This window comes from Bombina bombina, chromosome 1 (genome assembly GCF_027579735.1).
Source record: "Bombina bombina isolate aBomBom1 chromosome 1, aBomBom1.pri, whole genome shotgun sequence".
Taxonomy (NCBI): Eukaryota; Metazoa; Chordata; class Amphibia; order Anura; family Bombinatoridae; genus Bombina; species Bombina bombina.
Genome location: NC_069499.1, coordinates 1,427,791,609 through 1,427,817,124, shown reverse-complemented (window position 1 = coordinate 1,427,817,124; position 25,516 = coordinate 1,427,791,609).

The following is a 25,516-nucleotide window of genomic DNA, read 5'->3' as shown; positions in this document are numbered from 1 at the left end:
AATACAATCTTTTAAACTCACAGGTATATCATGTACATTAGATGTTGAAGGAACAACAGGCATTGTACTATTACTGATGAACATATTCTCTGCATGTAAAAGCTTATCATGACAACTATTACATACCACAGCTGGAGATATAATCTCCACAAATTTACAACAGATGCACTTAGCTTTGGTAGAACTGTTATCAGGCAGCAGGGTTCCAACAGTGGTTTCTGAGACAGGATCAGATTGAGACATCTTGCAAATGTAAGAGAAAAAACAACATAAAAAGCAAAATGATCAATTTCCTTATATAGCAGTTTCAGGAATGGGAAAAAAATGCAAACAGCATAGCCCTCTGACATAGAAAAAGGCAAGAGGCATATAGGAATGGGGTTTTAAATAATGAAATTATTTGGTGCCAAGTATGACGCACAACGCAAACTGACATTTTTTTGGTGCTAACAATATCCGGAAATGAGACACTTGCGTCATTGTAGACGCAACCTTGTGCAAGGAATTCGGCGTCAACTAAGACGCCGGAAATGACGAATTTGCTTCATCGGACGTACCTTAGCGCCAAAAAATTCTTGCGACAAGAATGACGCAATAAACTTTGGCAATTTGCGCCCTCGCGAGCATAATTATAAAGATAGATAACCCCTTTATTACCCATTCCCCAGTTTTGCATGACCAGCACGGTTATATTAATACACTTTTTACCTGTGTGATTATCTTGTATTTAAGCCTCTGCAGACTACCTCTATAATTCAGTTCTTTTGACAGACTTGCATTTTTTTTAATTTAAATAATTTTTTATTGAGACATTTAAATATTACAACATAAATAAATGTTCAATCACATATACATCAGGAATATGGAGTATAACATCTCTCAAAAAAGGAAAAAACAAAAAGACATTTTGAGTATTAACATATTAATGGGAAAGTCTGGTCAAAAATAAACTTTCATGATTCAGATAGGGCATGCAATTTTAAACAACTTTCCAATTTACTTTTATCATCAAATGTGTTTGTTCTCTTGGTATTCTTAGTTGAAAGCTAAACCTAGGTAGGCTCATACGATCACTTCTAAGCCCTTGAAGTCTGCCTCTTATCACATGCTTTTTTATTTGCTTTTCACAACAGGGGAGTGCGAGTTCATGTGAGACATATAAATAACATTGTGATCATGTTTGTGGCTTGTGGCAGACACTGAACTAATTGGCTAAATTCAAGTCAATAGATAATAAATAAAATGTCATGTGATTAGGGGGCTGTCAGAAGATGCTTAGATACAAGGTAATCACAGAGGTAAAAAGTATATTAATACAACAGTTCTGGTTATGCAAAACTGGGGAATGGGTAATAAAATTATTATCCTTTTTAAACAATAAAAACTCTGGTGTAGACTGTCCCTTTAAATGAAATGTATCTTGAAGAAGTACATACATATAGAAAATTCTAAACCGCATCATGCTGTAAAGCATATACGACCGATATTATTTATACATCAATGTCTGAACCAAATAGCCTGATTTTAGTGTATGCATTATAAGACACATAAAGTAATTCTAATAATAAATGTATCTATTATGGTGATAAATAACATAATTTATGTAAGAACTTACCTGATAAATTAATTTCTTTCATGGTGGCGAGAATCCACGAGCTTGTTACTGATGGGATATAGATTCCTATCAGGAGAGGGCAAAGTTTCCAAAACTTTAAATGCCTATAAATACACCTCCCACTTCACTCATACCTCAGTTTAACGTATAGCCAAGTTGGTGAGGTGTATAAGGAGTAAATGCATAAAAAAGAAGAATAGGATAAATAATGTGCTTTATACAATAAAATCATAACCCACCCCCAAAAAATGGGCGGGTCTCGTGGACTCTCACCACCATGAAAGAAATGAATTTATCAGGTAAGTTCTTACATGAATGTTATGTTTTAGAGTCCACAAGCTAGTTACTGATGGGATATAATACCCAAGATGTGGAAGTCCACAAGTAACTATAGAGGGAGGGATAAAATAAAAACAGCTATTTCCGCTGAGAAATTAAATCCAAAAAAATAATTTGTTTTCTTAAAAATTAAAAAAAAAAAAAAATTATGCTTACCTGATAAATTTCTTTCTTTCCGGATATGGAGAGTCCAGGACATCATCAATTACTAGTGGGAATATCACTTCTGGCCAACAGGAGGAGGCAAAGAGCACCACAGCAAAGCTGTTAAAGGGACAGTCAACACCAGAATTTTTGTTGTTTAAAAAGAAAGATAATCCCTTTATTACCCATTCCCCAGTTTTGCACAACCAACACAGTTATATTAATATACTTTTTACCTCTGTAATTATCTTGTATCTAAGCTTCTGCTGACTGCCCCCTTATTTCAGTTCTTTTGACAGACATGCAGTTTAACCAATCAGTGCTCACTCCTAGGTCACTTTACGTGCATGAGCTCAATGTTATCTATATGAAACATGTGAACTAATGCCCTCTAGTGGTCAAAATGTATTCAGATTAGAGGCAGTCTTCAAGGTCTAAGAAATTAGCATATGAACCTCCTAGTTTTAGCTTTCAACTAAGAATACCAAGAGAACAAAGCAAAATTGGTGATAAAAGTAAATTGGGAAGTTGTTTAAAATTGCATGCCCTATTTAAATCATGAAAGTTTTTTTTGGACTTGACTGTCCATTTAAGTGTCACTCCCCTACCCATAATCCCCAAACATTTGACCGAAGGGACATGGAAAAAGAAATAACCCAAAGGTGTAGAGGTGCCTGAGGTTTGGTAAAATAATAACTGTCTAAATTAAGGGTGGGGTCGTGGACTCTCTATATCAGGAAAGAAAGACATTTATCAGGTAAGCATAAATTTTGTTTTCTTTCCTAAGATATGGAGAGTCCACGACGTCATCAATTACTAGTGGAAACCAATACCCAAGCTAGAGGACACGGAATGACTAGGGAGGGAGATTAAGACAGGCAGACCTAAACAGAGGGCATCACCGCTTGAAGAACCTTTCTCCCCAAAAAAGCCTTAGCTGAGGCAAAAGTATCAAATTTAGAAAATTTGGAAAAAGTATGCAGAGAGAAAAAAGTTGCAGCCTTTCAAATCTGTTCCACAGAAGCTGCATTTTTGAAAGCCCAAGAAGAGGAGACAGCCCTCGTGGAATGAGCCGTTATTCTCTCTGGAGGCTGCTGACCAGCAGTCTCATAAGAAAAACGAATTATACTTCTCAACCAGAGGTTAAAGAGAAGTAGCAGTAGCGTTCTGACCTTTATGCTTTCCTGAGAAACAAACAAATAGGGCAGAAGACTGGTGAAAATCCTTAGTCGCCTGTAGGTAGAATTTTAAAGCACGCACAACATCCAAGTTGTGCAACAGATGTTCCTTATGAGAAGAAGGATTAGGACAGAAAGAAGGAACAACAATTTCCTGATTAATATTTTTATCTGAAACCACCTTAGGAAGAAACCCCAATTTAGTACGAATAACCGCCATATCAGCATGAAAGATAAGGTAAGGTGAATCACACTGCAAAGCCGAGAGTTCCAAGACTCTCCGAGCAGAAGAGATAGCAATACGAAACAAAACCTTCCAAGATAACAACTTAATATCTATGGAATGTATTGGCTCAAATGGAACCTGCTGCAAAACTTTAAGAACAAGGTTAAGGCTCCAAGGAGGAGCAACAGATTTAAACACAGGAGTGATTCTGACCAGGGCATGACAAAAAGATTGAACATCTGGCACAGACACTTGTGAAACAAAATAGATAATGCAGAAATATGACATTTCAGAGAACTAACTCACAATCCTTTCTCCATACCTTCCTGGAGAAAAGACAAGATTCTAGGAATCCTGACTCTACTCCAAGAGTAGCACTTTGATTCACACCAATAAATGTATTTACACCATATCTTATGGTAAATTTTTCGAGTAACAGGCTTGCGAGCCTGGATCATAGTCTCAATGACCGATTCAGAAAATCCACGCTTAGACAGAACTAAGTGTTCGATATCCAAGCAGTCAGCTTCAGAGAATCAATATTTGGATGAAGGAATGGACCCTGAGTTAGAAGCTCCTACCTCAGAGGCAACCTCCAAGGTGTAAGAGATGACATCTGCACTAGGTCTGCATACCAGATCCTGCAAGGCCATGCAGGAGCTATTAGAATCACCAACGCTCTCTCCTGTTTGATACAAGCAATGACTCGCGGAAGGACAGCAAACGGAGGAAACAGGTATGCTAGACCAAAGTCCCAAGGAAACGCCAGGGGCATCTATCAGAGCGGCCTGCGGATCTCTTGACCTTGAACCTTACCTTGGAAGCTTGGCGTTCTGCAGAGATGCCATCAGATCCAACTCTGGCACCCTCATTTGAGGGTTAACCTGGAAAACACCTCCGGATGGAGAGCCCACTTCCCGGGATGAAAATTCTGTCTGCTCAGGAAATCCGCTTCCCAGTTGTCCACTCCTGGAATGTGGATGGCAGATAGACAACAATTGTGAGCTTCCGCCCACTGAATAATCCGAGCCACCTCCTTCATGGCTAAGGAACTCTGAGTTCCTCCCTGGTGGTTGATGTAAGCCACTGAGGTGATGTTGTCCGACTGGAACCTGATAAAACGGGCTAAGGACAACTGAGGCCAAGCCATCAGAGCATTGTAAATCGCTCTCAATGCCAATATGTTTATGGGGAGAGAAGACTCCTCTCAAGTCCAAAGTCCCTGTGCCTTTAACGAGTCTCAGACTGCTCCCCAGCCTAGCAGGTCACAAACACCCAGCAAGGTCTCCGGAAGCATGTGCCCTGAGACAGATGTTCCTGAGAAGCCACCACGGGAGAAAGTCTCTTGTCTACTGGTCTAGATCTATCCTCTGAGACAAATCCGAATGGTCTCCATTCCATTGTCTGAGCATGCATAACTGCAGAGCTCTCAAATGAAATCGAGCAAAGGGAATGATATCCATGGACGTGACCATCAGACCAATTACCTCTATACATTGTGCTACTGACGGCCGAACAGTACACTGTAGAGAGAAGCAAGAGGAAAGAATCTTGGATTTTCTGACCTCTGTCAGAAATTTTTTCATAGATAGGGAATCTATTATGGTCCTTAAGAAAACCACCCTTGTAGCTGGAATAAGGGAACTCTTCTCCAGATTCACTTTCCATCCATGGGAACGTAGAAAAGAACAACAAGATCTCTGTATGAAAGTTTGCTTGTTGAAAAGATGGTACCTGAACCAATATGTCGTCCAGGTAGGGTGCAACTGCAATTCCCTGAGACCTGACCACTGCCAAGAGAGCCCCCAGAACCTTTGAGAAAATTCTGGGAGCTGTGGCAAGGCCAAACGGAAGAGCCACAAACTGAAAGCGTATAGAAAGGCGAATCTTAGGAACTTGTTATGAACACATGAAGATACACGTCCTTCAGGTCTATGGTCGTCATGAACCGACCCTCTTGGACCAAAGGAAGAATGGAACGAATGGTTTCCATTTTGAAGGATGATACTCCCCACAATTAACTGAATGAGTATGATTAATAAAATGACTATTGTCACTTTAAGAAAAAAAAGGTTTTTTTTTAGGTTTTTTTATTCCCCAGAGTGTTAACACGCTAACTAAGGCAGTAAAAAAAAATTAGACAAAAAAGTTTAGCACCTCTATACCTCTGAGGTGCTCCTACCGTAACCCACAGCAATATAGTAAATGAACTGGACTAGTTAGCCAGAAATCTCTATCAGAGAATGTGCCGACACAGGAGAATGAGAGAAAGCCGTGACGCCGCTCCTATATCTACACAGAGAGACGGAAGTCACATGATCATCAGAGAAGGGAAACTGCACCAAACTAAAAGCGCGTTCCCTACTCTGACAGAAGACCGGAGGTTAAAACGAACCAGCTAACTGAATAAACTGTCTAAAAATACACAGAAAATTCCGCTTCTCTATTTATCCCATAAATATGTACTTAAAGGGACAGTATACTGTAAAATAGTTTTTCCCTTAATGTGTTTACAATTGCTTTTTTTACCAATTGCAGAGTAAAAAATGTATGAAAATTAGCTTTTTAAGGTTTATTTCTGTATATTAAAGTTCTGATTTTGTGTTTTGAAGCCACAGCCTAATAAAATAGGTTGAGCTTGTAGGTATAATCAGATCTCATTACTGTATCACATTGTGCACATATACCTGCTTCTTTATCTTATATCTGTCCTTAAAACAATCACCAATACTTTGAGAGAACAATGGAAAATCAACATTTTACTACCTTATCTCTGCTTTATCACACTGGGAGTGTAATTTCTCCTGCTGGCTGTGTTTACAAAGCTTATCTATAGCTGGTACGCGCGGCCACAAACTTTCAGAATAGGTGGGGATACCACATGCTAAATTAACAATTTCAAATGCCAATATAAGGGTAAAGGAGCTACTTGTAAACAATTTAATACACTCCAGCAGGTAAAGTGGATCATTGGGAACAAATTAAAGGGGAGAACATTTTTGAGTAAACTGTCCCTTTAAGCAGTATGAGTCTACTCTTAACTTATCAATAAAAGCTATGTTCATTAAACATAATAAGCCACTGTGGATAAACATTCCATACATAATGGAAAATTAACCCATAGTCTCCCACATCAGTGCCTGCACCCTGCTCATTAATAATCCAGCCTAATGGATAATATCAAAAGTGTCCCAATAATACTGCAGCTGAAATCTTCTAAAGTGTAAGTCTTCAGTACCTAGAAGATAAAAAGCACTTACCTGCAGTCTAGCTGTCCAGCAGGAAGACAGCTCACAAGGTGTGAAAGGGCACATACTTCTTACAGAGACCTGTAGAAAAAAAGAAAGAACAGAGTAGCCAACTCTCGCTTTCTATAGCTAGGGCAGCAATATGTTAGGAAACAAAGCAAGGACTACCTCACAACTTCCTAACTGCTTAAAAGCAACCACTACTATACTGAAGAGATTTACGTGGACTAAGCTAAACCCCAAATCCTTGCTTGCAGGGTAAAGTACCCAAAAAAGGATTAATTTCTTCAGACACCAAACTTCACCTCCTTCATTGACAGAGGCAAAGAGAATGACTGGGGATTGCGGGTAGGGGAGTGACACTTAACAGCTTTGCTGTGGTGCTCTTTACCTCCTCCTGCTGGCCAGGAGTGATATTCCCACTAGTAATTGATGACGTTGTGGACTCTCCATATCTTAGGAAAGAAAAACAATTTATGCTTACCTGATAAATTTATTTCTCTTGTGATGTATCGAGTCCACGGATTCATCCTTACTTGTGGGATATTCTCCTCCCCTACAGGAAGTGGCAAAGAGAGCACCCATAGCAGAGCTGCCTATATAGCTCCCCCCTTAGCTCTACCCCCCATTCATTCGACCGAAGGCTAGGAAGAAAAAGGAGAAACCATAGGGTGCAGTGGTGACTGAAAGTTTAAAAAAAATAAAAATATGTATGCCTGTCTTAAAAAAGAGGGCGGACCGTGGACTCGATACATCACAAGAGAAATACATTTTTCAGGTAAGCATAAATTATGTTTTCTCTTGTAAGATGTATCGAGTCCACAGATTCATCCTTACTTGTGGGATACCAATACCAAAGCTTTAGGACACGGATGAAGGGAGGGACAAGACAGGGACCTTAAACGGAAGGCACCACTGCTTGTAGAACCTTTCTCCCAAAAATAGCATCCGAAGAAGCAAAAGTATTGAATTTGTAAAATTTGGAAAAAGTATGAAGCGAAGACCAAGTTGCCGCCTTACAAATCTGTTCAACAGAAGCCTCATTTTTAAAAGCCCATGTGGAAGCCACAGCTCTAGTAGAATGAGCAGTAATCCTTTCAGGAGGCTGCCGTCCAGCAGTCTCATAGGCCAAACGGATGATGCTTTTCAGCCAAAAGGAAAGAGAGGTAGCCGTAGCACTTTGACCTCTCTGTTTACCAGAATAAACAACAAACAAAGAAGATGTTTGACGGAAATCTTTAGTTGCTTGTAAGTAGAATTTTAAAGCACGAACCACATCAAGATTGTGTAACAGACGTTCCTTCTTAGATGAAGGATTAGGACACAAAGAAGGAACCACAATCTCTTGATTGATATTCTTATTAGAAACAACCTTAGGAAGAAACCCAGGTTTGGTACATAAAACCACCTTATCTGCATGGAAAACAAGGTAAGGGGAATCACATTGTAAAGCAGATAGCTCAGAAACTCTTTGAGCCGAAGAGATAGCTACTAAAAACAAAACTTTCCAAGATGGAAGCTTAATATCTATGGAATGCATAGGTTCAAACGGAACCCCTTGAAGAACTTTAAGAACTAAGTTTAGGCTTCATGGTGGAGCAACAGGTTTAAATACAGGCTTGATTCTGACCAAAGCCTGACTAAATGCTTTAACGTCTGGGACATCTGCCAGACGTTTGTGAAGTAGAATAGACAAAGCAGATATTTGTCCTTATAGGGAACTAGCAGATAATCCCTTCTCCAAACCTTCTTGGAGAAAAGACAATATTCTAGGAATCCTAATCTTACTCCATGAGTAACCTTTGGATTCACACCAATAAAGATATTTGCACCAAATCTTCCTGGTGACAGGCTTTCTAGCCTGAATCAGGGTACCAATGACCGATTCAGAGAAACCACGCTTTTATAAAATCATGCGTTCAATCTCCAAGCAGTCAGATGCAGAGAAATTAGATTTGGATGCGTGAACGGGCCTTGGATTAGAAGGTCCCACCTCATTGGCAGAGTCCACGGTGGAACCGAGGACATGTCCACTAGGTCTGCATACCGAGTCCTGCATGGACATGCAGGAGCTATCAGAATTACCGAAGCTCTCTCCTGCTTGATTCTGGCAACCAGACGTGGGAGGAGAGGAAACGGTGGAAATACATAGGCCAGATTGAAGGACCAAGGCACTGCTAGAGCATCTATCAGTACCGCCTTGGGATCCCGGGACCTGGACCCATAACGAGGAAGTTTGGCATTCTGACGAGACGCCATCAGATCCAATTCTGTTGTGCCCCATAGCTGAATCAGCTGGGCGAATACCTCCGGATGGAGTTCCCACTCCCCCGGATGAAGAGTCTGACGACTTAGAAAATCCGCCTCCCAGTTCTCTACTCCTGGGATGTGGATTGCTGAGAGATGGCAAGAGTGATCCTCTGCCCACTGGATTATTTTGGTTACCTCCATCATCGCTAGAGAACTCCTTGTTCCTCCCTGATGATTGATATAAGCTACAGTCGTGATGTTGTCCGACTGAAACCTGTTGAATTTGGCCGCAGCAAGATGAGGCCACGCCTGAAGTGCATTGAAAATCGCTCTCAGTTCTAAAATGTTTAATCGGGAGGAGAGCTTCCTCCCGAGACCATAAGCCCTGTGTTTTCAGGGAGTTCCAGACTGCACCCCAGCCTAGCAGGCTGGCATCTATTGTTACAATGAGCCACTCTGGCCTGCGGAAGCACATTCCCTGAGACAGGTGGTCCTGAGACAACCACCAGAGAAGAGAATCTCTGGTCTCCTGGTCCAGATGCAGTTGAAGAGATAAATCTGCATAATCCCCATTCCACTGTTTGAGCATGCATAGTTGCAGTGGTCTGAGATGTAGACGGGCAAAAGGAACTATGTCCATTGCCGCTACCATGATTCCGATTACCTCCATACACTGAGCCACTGATGGCCGAGGAATGGAATGAAGAGCTCGGCAAGTGGATAAGAGTTTTAATTTTCAGACCTCCGTCAGAAATATTTTAATTTCTACCAAGTCTATCAGAGTCCCTAGGAAGGAAACTCTTGTAAGAGGGAAGAGAGAACTCTTTTTTATGTTCACCTTCCACCCGTGAGATGTCAGAAAAGCCAACACGATGTCTGTGTGAGACTTGGCTAGCTGGAAAATCGACGCCTGAATTAAGATGTCGTCTAGATAAGGCGCCACTGCTATGCCCCGTAGTCGTAGAACCGCCAGAAGGGACCCTAGCACTTTTGTGAAAATTCTGGGAGCCGTGGCCAACCCGAAGGGAAGGGCCACAAACTGGTAATGCCTGTTTAGAAAGGCGAATCTGAGGAATTGATGATGATCTCTGTGAATAGGGATGTGTAGATATGCATCCTATAAGTCCACGGTAGTCATATATTGACCCTCCTGGATCAGAGGTAGAATAGTCTGAATAGTCTCCATCTTGAATGATGGAACTTTGAGGAACTTGTTTAGAATTTTGAGATCCAAGATTGGTCTGAAAGTTCCCTCTTTCTTGGGAACCACAAACAGGTTTGAATAAAACCCTAGCCCCTGTTCCTCCTTTGGGACTGGGCGAATCACCCCCATGGTATGCAGGTCTTCTACACAGCGTAAGAATGCCTCTCTCTTTGTCTGGTTTACAGACAATCGAGAAATGTGAAATCTCCCTTTGGAAGGGAGCCCTTGAATTCCAGAAGATATCCCTGGGACACAATTTCTAAAGCCCAGGGATCCTGAACATCTCTCGCCCAAGCCTGAGCGAAGAGAGAGAGTCTGCCCCCTACTAGATCCGGTTCCGGATCCGGGGCTACCCCTTCATGCTGTCTTAGAGGCAGCTGCAGGCTTCTTGGCCTGTTTACCCTTGTTCCAAGCCTGGTTAGGTCTCCAGACTGATTTGGATTGGGCAAAATTCCCCTCTTGCTTTGTAGCAGAGGAAGCTGAAGCGGGATCACTCTTAAAGTTCCGAAAGGAACGAAAATTATTTTGTTTGGCCCTCATCTTATTTGATCTATCCTGAGGGAGGGCATGACCTTTCCCTCCAGTGATGTCTGAAATAATCTCCTTCAGTTCAGGCCCGAATAGGGTCTTACCTTTGAAAGGAATGTTCAAAAGTTTAGATTTAGATGACACATCAGCAGACCAGGACTTAAGCCATAACGCCCTGCGTGCTAAAATGGCAAAACCTGAATTCTTTGCCGCTAATTTTAGCCAGTTGAAAAGCGGCATCTGTAATAAAAGAATTAGCCAACTTAAGTGCCTTAATTCTGTCCATAATTTCCTCTAATGGAGTCTCCATTTGAAGAGCCTCTTCTAGAGCCTCAAACCAGAAAGCAGTTGCAGTCGTTACAGGAACAATGCACGCAATAGGTTGGAGAGAAAAACCCTGATGAACAAAAATTTTCTTCAGGAGACCCTCTAATTTTTTATCTATAGGATCTTTGAAAAAACAACTGTCCTCGATAGGTATAGTTGTACGCTTAGACAGAATAAAAATAGCTCCCTCCACCTTAGGAACTGTCTGCCATGAGTCCCTTATGGTATCAGATATGGGAAACATTTTCTTAAAAACAGGAGGGGGAGTGAACGGAATACCTGGTCTATCCCACTCCTTAGCAATAATATTCACAATCCTCTTAGGGACTGGAAAAACATCAGTGTAAACAGGAACCTCTAAGTATCTATCCATTTTACACAATTTCTCTGGGACCACTATAGGGTCATAATCATCTAGAGTTGCTAATACCTCCCTAAGCAATAAGCGGAGGTGTTCTAGCTTAAATTTAAAGGCCGTCATATCAGAATCTGTCTGAGGAAGCGTCTTTCCTGAATCAGAAATTTCTCCCTCAGATAACAAATCCCTCGCCCCTTCAGAGCATTGTGAGGGCATATCAGATACAGCTACTAAAGCGTGAGATGGCTCAGCATTTTTCCTTAACCCAGAGCTGTCCCGCTTTCCTTGTAAACCAGGCAGTTTGGATAAAACCTCAGTGAGAGTTGTATTCATAACTGTGGCCATGTCTTGTAAAGTAAATGAATGTGACGCACTAGAGGTACTTGGCATCACTTGTGCGGGCGTTACTGGTTGTGACACTTGGGGAGAGCTAGATGGAGAACCCTCATTTACTTCTGACTGAGAATCATCTATTGCTCTATTTTTAAGTGCTAATATATGTTCTTTATAATTTATAGACATATCAGTACATTTGGGACACATTCTAAGAGGGGGTTCCACAATGGCTTCCAAACATATTGAACAAGGATTTTCCTTGGTATCAGATATGTTAAACAGGCTAGTAATGTAACAAGCAAGCTTGGAAAACACTGTAATCAAAGTAAATAACACTTAGAAATAAAACGATACTATGCCTTTAAGAGAAAAAAAGCTGCACAAGTTCTGCAAAACAGTGTAAAAAAGCAGTAAACTTAATGAAATTTTTACAGTAGTATCTTACAGCCTTAGTAACTTTGCACAACTATGCAAACAAACAATTAACCCATTAATGGCAAAACCGGATTGAAAAAACGTCAAAAACGGTAAAAAATACTTTCAGCACCTTGCCACAGCTCTGCTGTGGCGCCTACCTGCCCTTCAGAACGATTTGTGGGGAAAAAACCTCCTTTACAGCCTTCAAACACAGCAGGAACCTCTAGAGAAGCAGTTGGATGACTCTAAGGAAAAGAAACTGCGCAACTGAGGCGCGAAAATAGGCCCCTCCCACCTCACTCGATGTTTTGAGGCCTATTAGAAAAACACCCGAGTGTCTCTTAATTAACCATGTGGGTTAAAAAACCCTAACACAAGCCACAATGACCCCTTCAAAAAACGTTATAATTGCATCATTTACTGAATAAACAAAAACATTTTCTCCTAACAGTGTCACCAATAACAAATGAGCCCTTCAAGCAAGCTGAAATTCCTATCCAAGTGTCTGAATGCAGCTTACCCTTTCCCCATGGGGATATTGCCAGCCTTTTCTAGAATAAGCACAGTCTGTCTAGAAAAACATAGCCTGAACATACCTCATATGCAGCTTAGCATGTAAACCGTTCCCCCAACTGAAGTTTTCCTGTACTCTTCAGCCCTTGTGAGAACAGCAGTGGATCTTAGTTGCAAAGTGCTAAGATCATAATCCTCCTTGCAGAAATCTTCATGTCTTTTCTGCCAAAGAGTAAATAGTACACACCGGCACAATTTAAAATAATAAACTTTTGCTTGAGAAATAAAAAACTAACATTTTTGTCACCACACTCGCTCTGCACTTCCTAGTTACTTAGAGTAGGCAAAGAGAATGACTGGGGGTGGAGCTAAGGGGGGAGCTATATAGGCAGCTCTGCTGTGGGTGCTCTCTTTGCCACTTCCTGTAGGGGAGGAGAATATCCCACAAGGATGAATCCGTGGACTCGATACATCTTACAAGAGAAAACTTAAATCATATGCACTAGAATCAAAGGACTAAGCTTTCAGTTTCCATGCCTTTAAATTTAGAGATTTAAAATCTGGATGGAAAAATGGGCTTTTGAGACAGAAGGTCTGGTCGTAGAGGAAGTGACCAAAGTCGGCAACTGGACATTCGGACAAGGTCTGCATACCAGAACCTGTGAGGCTATGCTGGTGCTATCAGAAACACATAAGATTGTTCCATTATGATAGTTGAGATCACTCTTGGAAGAAGAACCAGAGGTAGAAAAATGTAAGCAGGTTGGTAAAACCATGGAATCGCTAGAGTGTCCATCAATTCCGCCTGAGGATCCCTGGACCTGGAGAGGTATTTGGGAAGTTTCTTGTTTAGATAAGAGGCCATTAGATCTATGTCTGGAAGATCCCACATCTGCACAATCTGATAGAACACATCTGGATGGAAAAACCACTCCCCCGGATGTAGAGTTTGACGGCTGAGATAATCCGCTTCCCAATTGTCTACATCTGCTATATGAATCGCAGTGATTTAGACAAGAGTTGAATTATGCCCAAGAAAGTATTAGAGATACTTCTTTCATTGCTAAGGGACTACGAGTGCCCCCTTGATGATTGACATATGCCACTGTTGTGACATTGTCTGTTTGAAACCGAATATATGGTTCTCTCTTTAATAGAGGCCGAGCCTAGAGAGCTCTGAAAATAGCACAGAGTTCTAATATTGATTGGTAACCTCGCCTCTCGAGGATTACAAACTCCTTGTGCAGTCAGATTCCCCCAGACAGCTCCCCAACTTGTGAGACTTGCATCTTTTGTGATCACAATCCAGGTAGGATGAACAAAGGAGGCCCCTTGAACAATAAGGTGATTGTTGGGATTTAAGTATATCAGTTGTGATATCCGAGTATAATCCCTGCACCATTGGTGCAACATGCAAAGCTGTAGAGGTCTCATATGAAAACAAGCAAAAGGGATTGAGTCCGATGCTGCAAACATGAGACCTAAAACTTCCATGCACATAGCCACTGAAGGGAATGATAAGAGACTGAAGGTTTAGAAAAGCTGAAACCAATCTCAAATGTCTCTTTTCTGTTAGGGATAGAGTCATGGACACTGAATCTATCTGGAAACCTAAAAAGGTGACCATTGTTTGAGGAATCAAGAAAGTCTTTGGTAAATTGATCCTCCAAACATGTCTTTGATGAAACAACAGACATTTTCTTGTGTGAGATTCTGCTAAATAAAAAGATTGAGCTAGTACCAAGATATTGTCCAAATAAGGAAACACCGCAATACCCTGCTCTCTGATTAGATAGAAAGGCACCTAGAACTATTGAGAATATTCTTAGTGCTGTTGTAAGGCCAAACGGAAGAGCGACAAATTGCTAATGCTTGTTTAGAAAAGAGAATCTCAGAAATCGATAGTGATCTGGATGAATCAGATTGTGAAGGTAAGCATCCTGTAAGTCTATTGTGGACATGAAGTGATCTTGCTGAACAAAAGGCAGAATAGTCCTTATAGTCACCATTTTGAAAGTTAGTACTCTTACAAAACGCAGGATTTGGATTCTTATAAGGCTTGGATTTATTCCAATTTGGAGATGGTCTCCAATTAGAGCCAGAGGCCTTAGGGGAAGGAGTGGGTTTCCGTTCGCTATTCTGATGAAAAGAACGAAAATGATTGGGAGCTTTAAATTTACCCTTAGATTTCTTGTCTTGGGGCAGAAAAACTCCCTTACCCCCAGTAACAGTGGAGATAATAGAATCCAATTGTGAACCAAAAAGAATTTTACCTTGAAGAGAGAGAGATAATAATCAAGTTTTAGACACCATTTCAGCATTCCAAGATTTAAGCCATAAAGCTCTTCTAATTAGAATGGCTAAAGACATGGATTTGACATTGATCTTCATAACATCAAATATAGCATCACAAATAAAATGATTTGTATGTTGAAGTAAAACATTAATGTTAGATAATTCAGAATCTGAAGACAACTGCTGTGCTAAACTGTCCAACCAAAAAGTAGAAGTACCAGCAGCATCAGCCATAGATATAACAGGTCTAAGAATATAGCCAGTATATAAATACAGGGAGTGCAGAATTATTAGGCAAATGAGTATTTTGACCACATCATCCTCTTTATGCATGTTGTCTTACTCCAAGCTGTATAGGCTCGAAAGCCTACTACCAATTAAGCATATTAGGTGATGTGCATCTCTGTAATGAGAAGGGGTGTGGTCTAATGACATCAACACCCTATATCAGGTGTGCATAATTATTAGGCAACTTCCTTTCCTTTGGCAAAATGGGTCAAAAGAAGGACTTGACAGGCTCAGAAAAGTAAAAAATAGTGAGATATCTTGCAGAGGGATGCAGCACTCTTAAAATTGCAAAGCTTCTGAAGTGTGATCATCGAACAATCAAGCGTTTCATTCAAAATAGTCAACAGGGTCGCAAGAAGCGTGTGGAAAAACCAAGGCACAAAATAACTGCCCATGAACTGAGAAAAGTCAAGCGTGCAGCTGACAAGATGCCACTTGCCACCAGTTTGGCCATATTTCAGAGCTGCAACATCACTGGAGTGCCCAAAAGCACAAGGTGTGCAATACTCAGAGACATGGCCAAGGTAAGAAAGGCTGAAAGACGACCACCACTGAACAAGACACACAAGCTGAAACGTCAAGACTGGGCCAAGAAATATCTCAAGACTGATTTTTCTAAGGTTTTATGGACTGATGAAATGAGAGTGAGTCTTGATGGGCCAGATGGATGGGCCCGTGGCTGGATTGGTAAAGGGCAGAGAGCTCCAGTCCGACTCAGACGCCAGCAAGGTGGAGGTGGAGTACTGGTTTGGGCTGGTATCATCAAAGATGAGCTTGTGGGGCCTTTTCGGGTTGAGGATGGAGTCAAGCTCAACTCCCAGTCCTACTGCCAGTTTCTGGAAGACACCTTCTTCAAGCAGTGGTACAGGAAGAAGTCTGCATCCTTCAAGAAAAACATGATTTTCATGCAGGACAATGCTCCATCACACGTGTCCAAGTACTCCACAGCGTGGCTGGCATGAAAGGGTATAAAAGAAGAAAATCTAATGACATGGCCTCCTTGTTCACCTTATCTGAACCCCATTGAGAACCTGTGGTTCATCATCAAATGTGAGATTTACAAGGAGGGAAAACAGTACACCTCTCTGAACAGTGTCTGGGAGGCTGTGGTTGCTGCTGCACGCAATGTTGATGGTGAACAGATCAAAACACTGACAGAATCCATGGATGGCAGGCTTTTGAGTGTCCTTGCAAAGAAAGGTGGCTATATTGGTCACTGATTTGTTTTTGTTTTGTTTTTGAATGTCAGAAATGTATATTTGTGAATGTTGAGATGTTATATTGGTTTCACTGGTAAAAATAAATAATTGAAATGGGTATATATTTTTTTTTTGTTAAGTTGCCTAATAATTATGCACAGTAATAGTCACCTGCACACACAGATATCCCCCTAAAATAGCTATAACTAAAAACAAACTAAAAACTACTTCCAAAACTATTCAGCTTTGATATTAATGAGTTTTTTGGGTTCATTGAGAACATGGTTGTTGTTCAATAATAAAATTAATCCTCAAAAATACAACTTGCCTAATAATTCTGCACTCCCTGTATGCCCTTCTTAGATAACTTTCAAGCTTCCTATCTAAACAATCCATAAAAGAAGTACTCTCTTCCATAGGAATAGTAGTACGTTTGGCAAGAGTGGAAATTGCCCCATCAACTTTAGGAACTGTTTCCCAAAGTTCTAAATTGGCTACAGGTAAAGGATACCATTTCTTAAACCTAGAAGAAGGGTTAAAAGAGGTACAAGGCTTAGACCATTCTTAAGTAATCACATAAGAGATAGCATCAGGAATAGGAAATTCTTCAAGAGTAATAACAGTAGTCTTAAATACAGAATTTAGACTATTACTAGCTTTATCATCAGGAGGCTTAGACTTCTCAATACCCAAAGTAAACAAAACTTCCTTTAAAAGAGAACGAATATATATCTTAAATAAAAAAAGATTTGTCTATATCTGTCTCTGACGTGGCATCCTCTGAATCAGAGGAAACCCCATCAGTAGAGGATACATCAGTATGCTGAAGGTCAGAACTTAATGCACTAGGTTTAGGAAAATGTTGCAAAACCCTTTTACGTTTATTTGAATGAGTAATAGCAGTCATTGCCTTCTCTATAGCTAAAGCAATACAATATTTCATTTCTGCAGTAATGCTATGTACATTAGACTGAGATGGAATAACAGTGGGTGTATCTGTACTCATAGATATATTATCAGCATTTAACAATTTGTCAAAACAAGAGCCACATAATTGAGCTGAAGAATTTAGATCAGCTTAGATTTAGATGAGCAGGGGTTGAACTTAGAACTGCATATTTTGGCCTGTAATCCATAGAATAGGCCAAATGACATTCATAATCCAACCGGATTTAATCAGCACCAGGAAGGTGACATGAATCCTGGTAACAGCCTAAAAGGCATCCGACCAGTACCAGCCTGGTATGAAGACACTCCATAACTGCTCAAGGTCCAAGAAAATTCGTCCTGAAGGATCGATAAATGAACTAGAAAAACATAATTCTAATATTCAACAAGTGCGCAACTTCCGAGTGAGTGCCCACGCGACCACTATCGCAAGTATCGTTTCCAGAGAATAACGTTCATAAAACAAAAATCTAACAGACATGAGCTTAAGGAAAACAAATTTAACACATCCATCCAGATCAAAAAATAAAATGAAGGCAGCACCCATCGGGTGAACGCCCAAGGTGAATGAAAACGACATGGGACCCGCCGATTGGAAGCCCTATTCACCCAAGCTCAGAACTGGAACCGAAAACAAAGAAAAAATAAGACGTTAAGGAAATTGACTTCATCTCCAAACGTCATATCCATTTAGCCATCCAGCTTCTAAAGCCTCGGATCCCTCTGCCCACTAGGACTGGGATCCTCCAATATCGCCAAAACATGTCTTAAAACAACACAAAGGCGAGTCAGCCTGTAACGGAAGGCAAAATCATCCCTCGCCGCATCAACCGAAGACCCTGGCTCCTAGATTGGGGCCCCTGTAACCTCAGGGGCCAACGCTTCACCAGAAGGCCAAACTGAATCGGGCGATCCCACACTCGACAGGTCTGGGTTAAAAGAACACGGACAGTATCTTAGTAATACTTCACTTGGGAGATATAAATGAGTCAACGCCATAGAAATGGCCACACGGAACCGTGCCATAACCTCTGGAGGAGTAAAGACCATAGGGACACCAGCGTGCGTAGCTGGGAAAGGGTCTGGGGCACGCGCCTCACGGCTCATGGAAACCTCGGAGGCGGATGGCTCAACGCATTCTCTAAGCTCCCTGAGTCGGGAGAAGAGAGTACTCTAGAACAGCAATCGGAACATAACTTATGGGAATTGATTACCCCGGCCATTTCATATTCATCACAAGACGCATTCTCTGTATCTGAGGCATCTGTTTCTCGCATATCAGAATCCTTCATAATCTTCGGATTACAAAAAAGACAGAAACTAACTGGCAACCTTTAACACCCGCAATGGCTGGGGCACTCACCACCTCCTGTGAACCAGACAACTCACAAGCTAGACTCTCTTGGTCGCACACAGTCAGCTTACAGAAGTGAAAAAAACAACGTAACCGCACCCATCACGACGTGCACCATGCCAGTCACAAAAAGGGTGCACAATCTTGAGGGATCGCGTCATTAAAAGAAGGCCATTATGTTCCGTAAAGGCAGTGAGCCTAGTCATAGCTACACATTAGCAGATAGAACCATATAACAAACATGATTAAAGTCTCCCCCTGTTCAATAACCACCTCAGGAGATATAAACCCATGATTCCATATTAAGAGAAAAGGAGTCCCACTGGGACCCTACCTTGTTTCGTCAACAATACATTCTCATATTGAAATAAAATGAAACGATCTTACCGGAATCTATGCCGTGGAACAGGAACACGACCCTTCAAGTGTGACAGATAGTAGCATCGCTTCTGACATGGACTTTAATGAAGAAAGGTAGGCAGCGAAACTCATCAACGCTAATTACCAAGGAGCTGTTAATCTGAGTTGGGTTGGGTTCGCAGGAGAACTCCCACTGCATCTCCGGACTCTAACTTTCATAAAAGACAGGATTACTTAAAACTCTATTCCCATTGCGGAGTACTACCCTCCATAAGAGACTATCTCGAACTTCTGACACTTCTCTGCCAACCTCCTGTGACGAAAGGCAAAGAATGACTGGGGGATGAGGGAAGTGGGTGAAGTATTTAAGCCTTTGGCTGGGGGTGTCTTTGCCTCCTCCTGGTGGCCAAGTTCTGTATTTCCCAAAAGTAATGAATGCAGCTATGGACTCTTCCCTTTTAAGAAGAAAAACAGAATTTATGCTTACCTGATAAATTTCTTTCTCTTGCGATGTATCGAGTCCACGAATTCATCCAATACTTATGGGATATTCTCCTTCCCAACAGGAAGTGGCAAAGAGAGCACCCACAGCAGAGCTGTCTATATAACTCCTCCCCTAACTCCACCCCCCAGTCATTTGACCGAAGGCTAGGAAGAAAAAGAAGAAACTATAGGGTGCAGAGGTGACTGAAGTTTTTTAATAAAATATACTACCTGTCTTAAATAGACAGGGCGGGCCGTGGACTTGATACATCGCAAGAGAAAGAAATTTATCAGGTAAGCATAAATTCTGTTTTCTCTTGCAAGATGTATCGAGTCCACGGATTTATCCAATACTTGTGGGATACCAATACCAAAGCTTTAGGACACGGATGAAGGGAGGGACAAGACAGGTACCTAAACGGAAGGCACCACTGCTTGTAGAACCTTTCTCCCAAAAATAGCCTCCGAAGAAGCAAAAGTATCAAATTTGTAAAATTTGGAAAAAGTATGAAGCGAAGACCAAGTCGCCGCCTTACAAATCTGTTCAACAGAAGCCTCATTTTTAAAAGCCCATGTGGAAGCCACCGCTCTAGTAGAGTGAGCTGTAATCCTTTCAGGAGGCTCCTGGCCACTGTGGCCAGCAGTCTCATAAGCCAAACGGATGATGTTTTTCAGCCAAAAAGAAAGAGAGGTTGCAGTAGCTTTTTGACCTCTCCGCTTTCCAGAATAGACAACAAACAATGAAGATGTTTGACGGAAATCTTTAGTTGCTTGTAAGTAGAACTTTAAAGCACGAACCACATCTAGGTTGTGCAACAAACGTTCCTTCTTGGAAGAAGGATTAGGACACAGAGAAGGAACAACAATGTCACGCTCGGCTGCTGGGAAGCTCTGCAGTCCTCTCTGTGTGCTTGATTGACAGGTGTCTGAGCCACCCCTTCCTGATGATGTCACAACCAGGCTTTTTATTCCGGGGTTCCTGTTTCTCCAGTGCCCGTTTCTTTGTTTAACTTTGTGGCTTCTGTGGGGAATTCGCTGTGGAATCTCTCTAACTGCTGCTTTTCTGTTGCCAATCTCTTCAAGAATTTACTATGCTGGATTAACCTTCAATCTCCTGATTACCTGTCTCCAAACAATGCAAGTACTGTTTGTTTTGTGAAACTTTCAAACTGCCTGATTACCTGTTGCATACTCTGCAAAGACTGTCTACACACTGTTAACCCTCAAACTGCCTGATAACAAATTACCTACTCCTGCATTATTAACTGTTTCCTGTTTTACCCTTCTTCTGTCTGAGTATAAGTGGACTATCCCTGCTCTCCTGATTCTGTGGAAGACATTTCCTGAAACCAGTTCCTTATTCAGAAGTCTATCTGGCTGATATCTTGAATTACTTTGGGCACAGGCTAACCCTGCTCCATATCGTGAGTAAATTGTTTTTTGGAGGTTGTCGTGTGGTCACGTCCTGGATTAAACTCAGAGTGCAAGGGTGTTGTTTAAGTTCGCCCTAGCATTTGGGTCTTCTTCTGGACATTTCCTAACCTGACAGTACAAACGGGCCATAATATGGACCCTGATGAGTTATCCAGGGCTGTGGCTCTACAAGGGCAACTTCTAGGAAATCATTCTGCTCATTTGCAATCTTTGGATTCCAAGCTTGACCAGATTATTGCTCTGCTACGGCGACTCCTGCTGCCACTGCTACTAGCACCAATGCTGTCTTTAACCCACCTCAACCTGTTGGACAGAATATACCACGAATACCACTTCCTGATAAATATGACGGTAATCCTGAAGAATGCCGTGGATTCCTTACTTAATCAGTGTCGTTTACACTTCAGAAACAATCCTCAAGTTTTTTCCAATTCTACTTCCAAAATCACCTTTATTATTTCCCTCATGAAGGGTAAGGCTCTAGCCTGGATGTCCCCTCTTTTAGAGAAGAATGATCCGTTACTACTATTTGTGTCCATTTTTTCTTCTGTTTTTGACAAGCCTGGGAGGTCTGCAGCTGCTGAGGCAGGATTGTTTGATCTGAGACAGGGATCCCTTTCGGTAGCTTAATATGCTATAGAATTCAGGACTTTAGCCGCAAAAACTGATTGGAACCATGAAGCCTTACGGGCAGCCTTTCGCAAAGGACTTTGCGGACGCCTTAAGGATGAACTTGTATTTCGGGAACTCCCTGATTCATTGGAGGGTCTTATCAATTTATGTATTACTCTTGACGCCCGGCATTCTGAACGTCTTCAGGAGAGAGATAGGAATCGGAGATCCTTTGTTAAATCTTCTTTTCGTCCTCCTATTCGAACCTCAAGTCTTTCTAATAATAATTCCCAATCTCCTGAGTCTGTGGAACCCATGGAAGTAGGAGCTATTAAATTGTCAGAAGCTGAACGCCATAGAAGGCGTACTCTTGTGTTATCTCTGTATTCTGGTACCAAAGGACATTTACTGAAGGACTGTCCTATCCGGCCAGTAAAAGCCAAGGCTTAACTTTTGATAGAGGGACAGAGTTAAGCCAGAATCCCATGTCTTCCCTCAATTCTAAACTTTTTGTTCCTGTAACTATCTCTTTCGCAACACCAAGTTTCGAGCTCAAGCTCTCATCGATTCTGGAGCTGCTGGAGTATTCATTGATTCCAACTTTGCTGACTCTCTCAGGATTCCTCTTCAAGCCAAGAAACAGTTAGTTAAGGTAACTACTGTCAGTGGACAGCCTCTAGGTACTGGTATCATACAACATTCTACCATTCCTCTTCTTTTGACTGTGGGCATACTTCATTCTGAAATTATTCGTTTTGATGTCATCTCTTCCCCCCACATACCATTGATTCTGGGGTTACTTTGGTTGCAGCTTCATGATCCAGTTTCTCATGGTCTAAAGGAGAACTTATTTCCTGGGGAACTACCTGTTTCAAACATTGCCTGCAAAATCCCTCTAAACCATCTTGTCCTGTCGTAGCTATGGTGGAAGTTCCTGAATCATTGCCTAATTACTATCATGCCTTTTGTGATGTGTTTTCTAAAAAAAAGGCTGAGACGTTACCTCCACACCGGATATTTGACTGTCCTATCGAATTGTATTCAGGGGCTCCTCTAACTAAGGGAAGGACATATCCCCTCTCTCGTCAAGAAAATGTCTCTCTTGAGGAATACATAAAGGACAACTTAGCCAGAGGATTTATTCGTCCTTCACCTGTGGGTGTAGGTTTTTTCTTCATTGGGAAAAAAGATGGAGGTCTTCGTCCCTGTATTGATTATCGAGCCTTGAATCAGATTACTGTCAAAAACAGCTATCCTCTGCCGCTCATTTCTGAGTTATTCGATCGACTTCAAGGTGCTTCTATTTTTTCCAAGTTAGATCTCCGTGGGGCCTACAATCTGGTCAGAATCCGTAAAGGAGACGAATGGAAGACGGCATTTAACACTAGATTTGGTCACTACGAGTATCTAGTAATGCTATTCGGATTGTGCAATGCACCAGCAGTATTTCAGCACTTTGTTAACAAAATCTTCAGAGATTATCTAAATCAATTTGTTATCATTTGCCTCGATGACATTCTGATCTATTCGAAAACATTACAGGAACATGTACATCATGTAAGACTGGTACTTCAGAGGTTACGAGACAATTCCCTGTTCGCTAAATTGGAGAAATGCTCTTTTCATCAGAGTTCCATCCCCATTTTGGGGTATATCATTTCTGAATCAGGTTTTGAGATGGATCCTGCTAAACTGTCGGCTATCAAGGACTGGCCCAGACCAACTACTCTCAAATCCCTGCAGAGGTTTCTTGGCTTTGCCAATTACTATAGAAAGTTTATAAAGAACTTTGCTGACATCACGCCTCCACTCACTTCTCTTACTAAGAAAGGGCAAAATTGTAAGAACTGGTCCTCTTCGGCAGTACAGGCTTTTGAAACGCTAAAATCAACATTTTCTTCTGCACCTCTTCTCAGTCATCCAATTCCTGATCTCCAGTTTATTTTGGAGGTTGACGCTTCCTCTATAGCAGCTGGAGCTGTTCTCTCCCAACGTGATCCGACTACCAGCAAGATACATCATGTGACGTTCTTTTCGAAAAAATTCAATCCTGCCGAGTTAAATTATGATGTGGGCAATAAGGAGCTTTTGGATATAAAATTAGCTTTGGATGAATTGAGGCATTGGTTAGAGGGTACCAGTCAACCTTTTTTCATTCTGACAGATCACAAGAATCTTTTATACCTCCAAACAGCTACACGTCTCAATCCTCGTCAGGCTCGGTGGGCCTTGTTCTTCTCCAGGTTTAATTTTGTACTTTCCTATGTTCCTGGTTCGAAAAATTCCAAGGCAGATGCTTTATCTAGGCAGTTCCAATCTTCTGAACCTTCTCCATTGGATTCAGAACCTATACTACGTCCAGTCAAAGTTTTGGCTCAAGTATCCTCTTTTCCAGTACAGGCTTTACATGCTGCTCAAGTCCGGGTACCATCTTCTTGCAAACTACCTTCTGGTATCCTGCATGTACCCAAAGGATTACGTCTTAAGCTTCTACGTTGGGCTCATGACAACATTTCAGCAGGTCATCCTGGAATAACCAATACATTGTGGAAACTGAAGCAGCATGTTTGGTGGTCCACTATGAGAAGGGATGTTAAGGATTATATTGCTGCTTGTAGTTCTTGTGCTTCGAACAAACAATCTTCTCATCGACCGTTTGGTCTATTACACCCTCTTCCTATTCCTCATTACCCTTGGTCTCACTTATCCATGGACTTTGTTACAGATCTTCCTGTTTCTGCTTGAAATACGACCATTTGGGTAGTGGTGGATCGGTTCTCCAAGTCTGCTCACTTCATACCTCTTCCAGGCTTACCTTCAGCTCAAAGACTTTCTGAACTCTTTTGTTCTACATATATCTCGTTTACATGGTTTTCCCACTGACATAGTCTCAGATCGTGTAGTCCAATTTGTTTCCAAATTTTGGAGGTCTTTTTGTAAGCACTTCGGAATCAACATATCACTTTCTACTGCACACCATCCTCAATCTAACGGACAGACTGAGCGTGTAAATCAAGCCTTGGAATCTTTTCTTAGACATTATGTAGACCATCACCACTCCAACTGGTCTCAGTTATTGCCTTTGGCGGAATTAGCTCACAACTCACGTTATAACGCCTCATTACAGACCTCTCCCTTTAAGGCAGCTTATGGATTTGAACCTAGAACCTTTCCTATGATTACCAGTTCTACTGAAGTCCCTGGAGCAGATCGTATAGTGAAAACTCTCAGTAATCACTGGCAACTCATTCGTCAAAATCTACCCTCTTCTTCCTTAAGACATAAGAAATATGCTGATCGCAGAAGGTGCAAGGCTCCTTTACTTCGTACTGGAGACAGAGTATTTTTATCCACCAGATTCATACGTCTAAAACAACCTTGTACCAAGTTGGGTCCTAAGTACATTGGACCTTTTCGAATTGTTTCCAGAGTTTGTTCTTCTGCATACCGCCTGGCCTTACCCAAGACTCTCAAGATCCATCCAGTGTTTCATGTCTCCCTACTCAAGCCAGTCATCTACAATCGGTACTCTATCAAGAGTAAACCACCTCCTCCACTTTCCGTAGAGGGAACTTCTGAGTTTGAAGTCATCCAGATTCTCGATTCCAAGCTACGGGGCAATCGGCTGTACAACCTGGTCCATTGGAAGGGTTATCCTATCTCTGAACAATCTTGGGAACCGGCCTTTCATGTTCATGCTCCAGCTCTTGTCAAGTCTTTTCACAAGAAATACCCTGCCAGGCCCGGTCGGGTCCCCCGGAGGGGTCCTTGAGGAGGGGGCACTGTCACGCTCGGCTGCTGGGAAGCTCTGCATTCCTCTCTGTGTGCTTGATTGACAGGTGTCTGAGCCACCCCTTCCT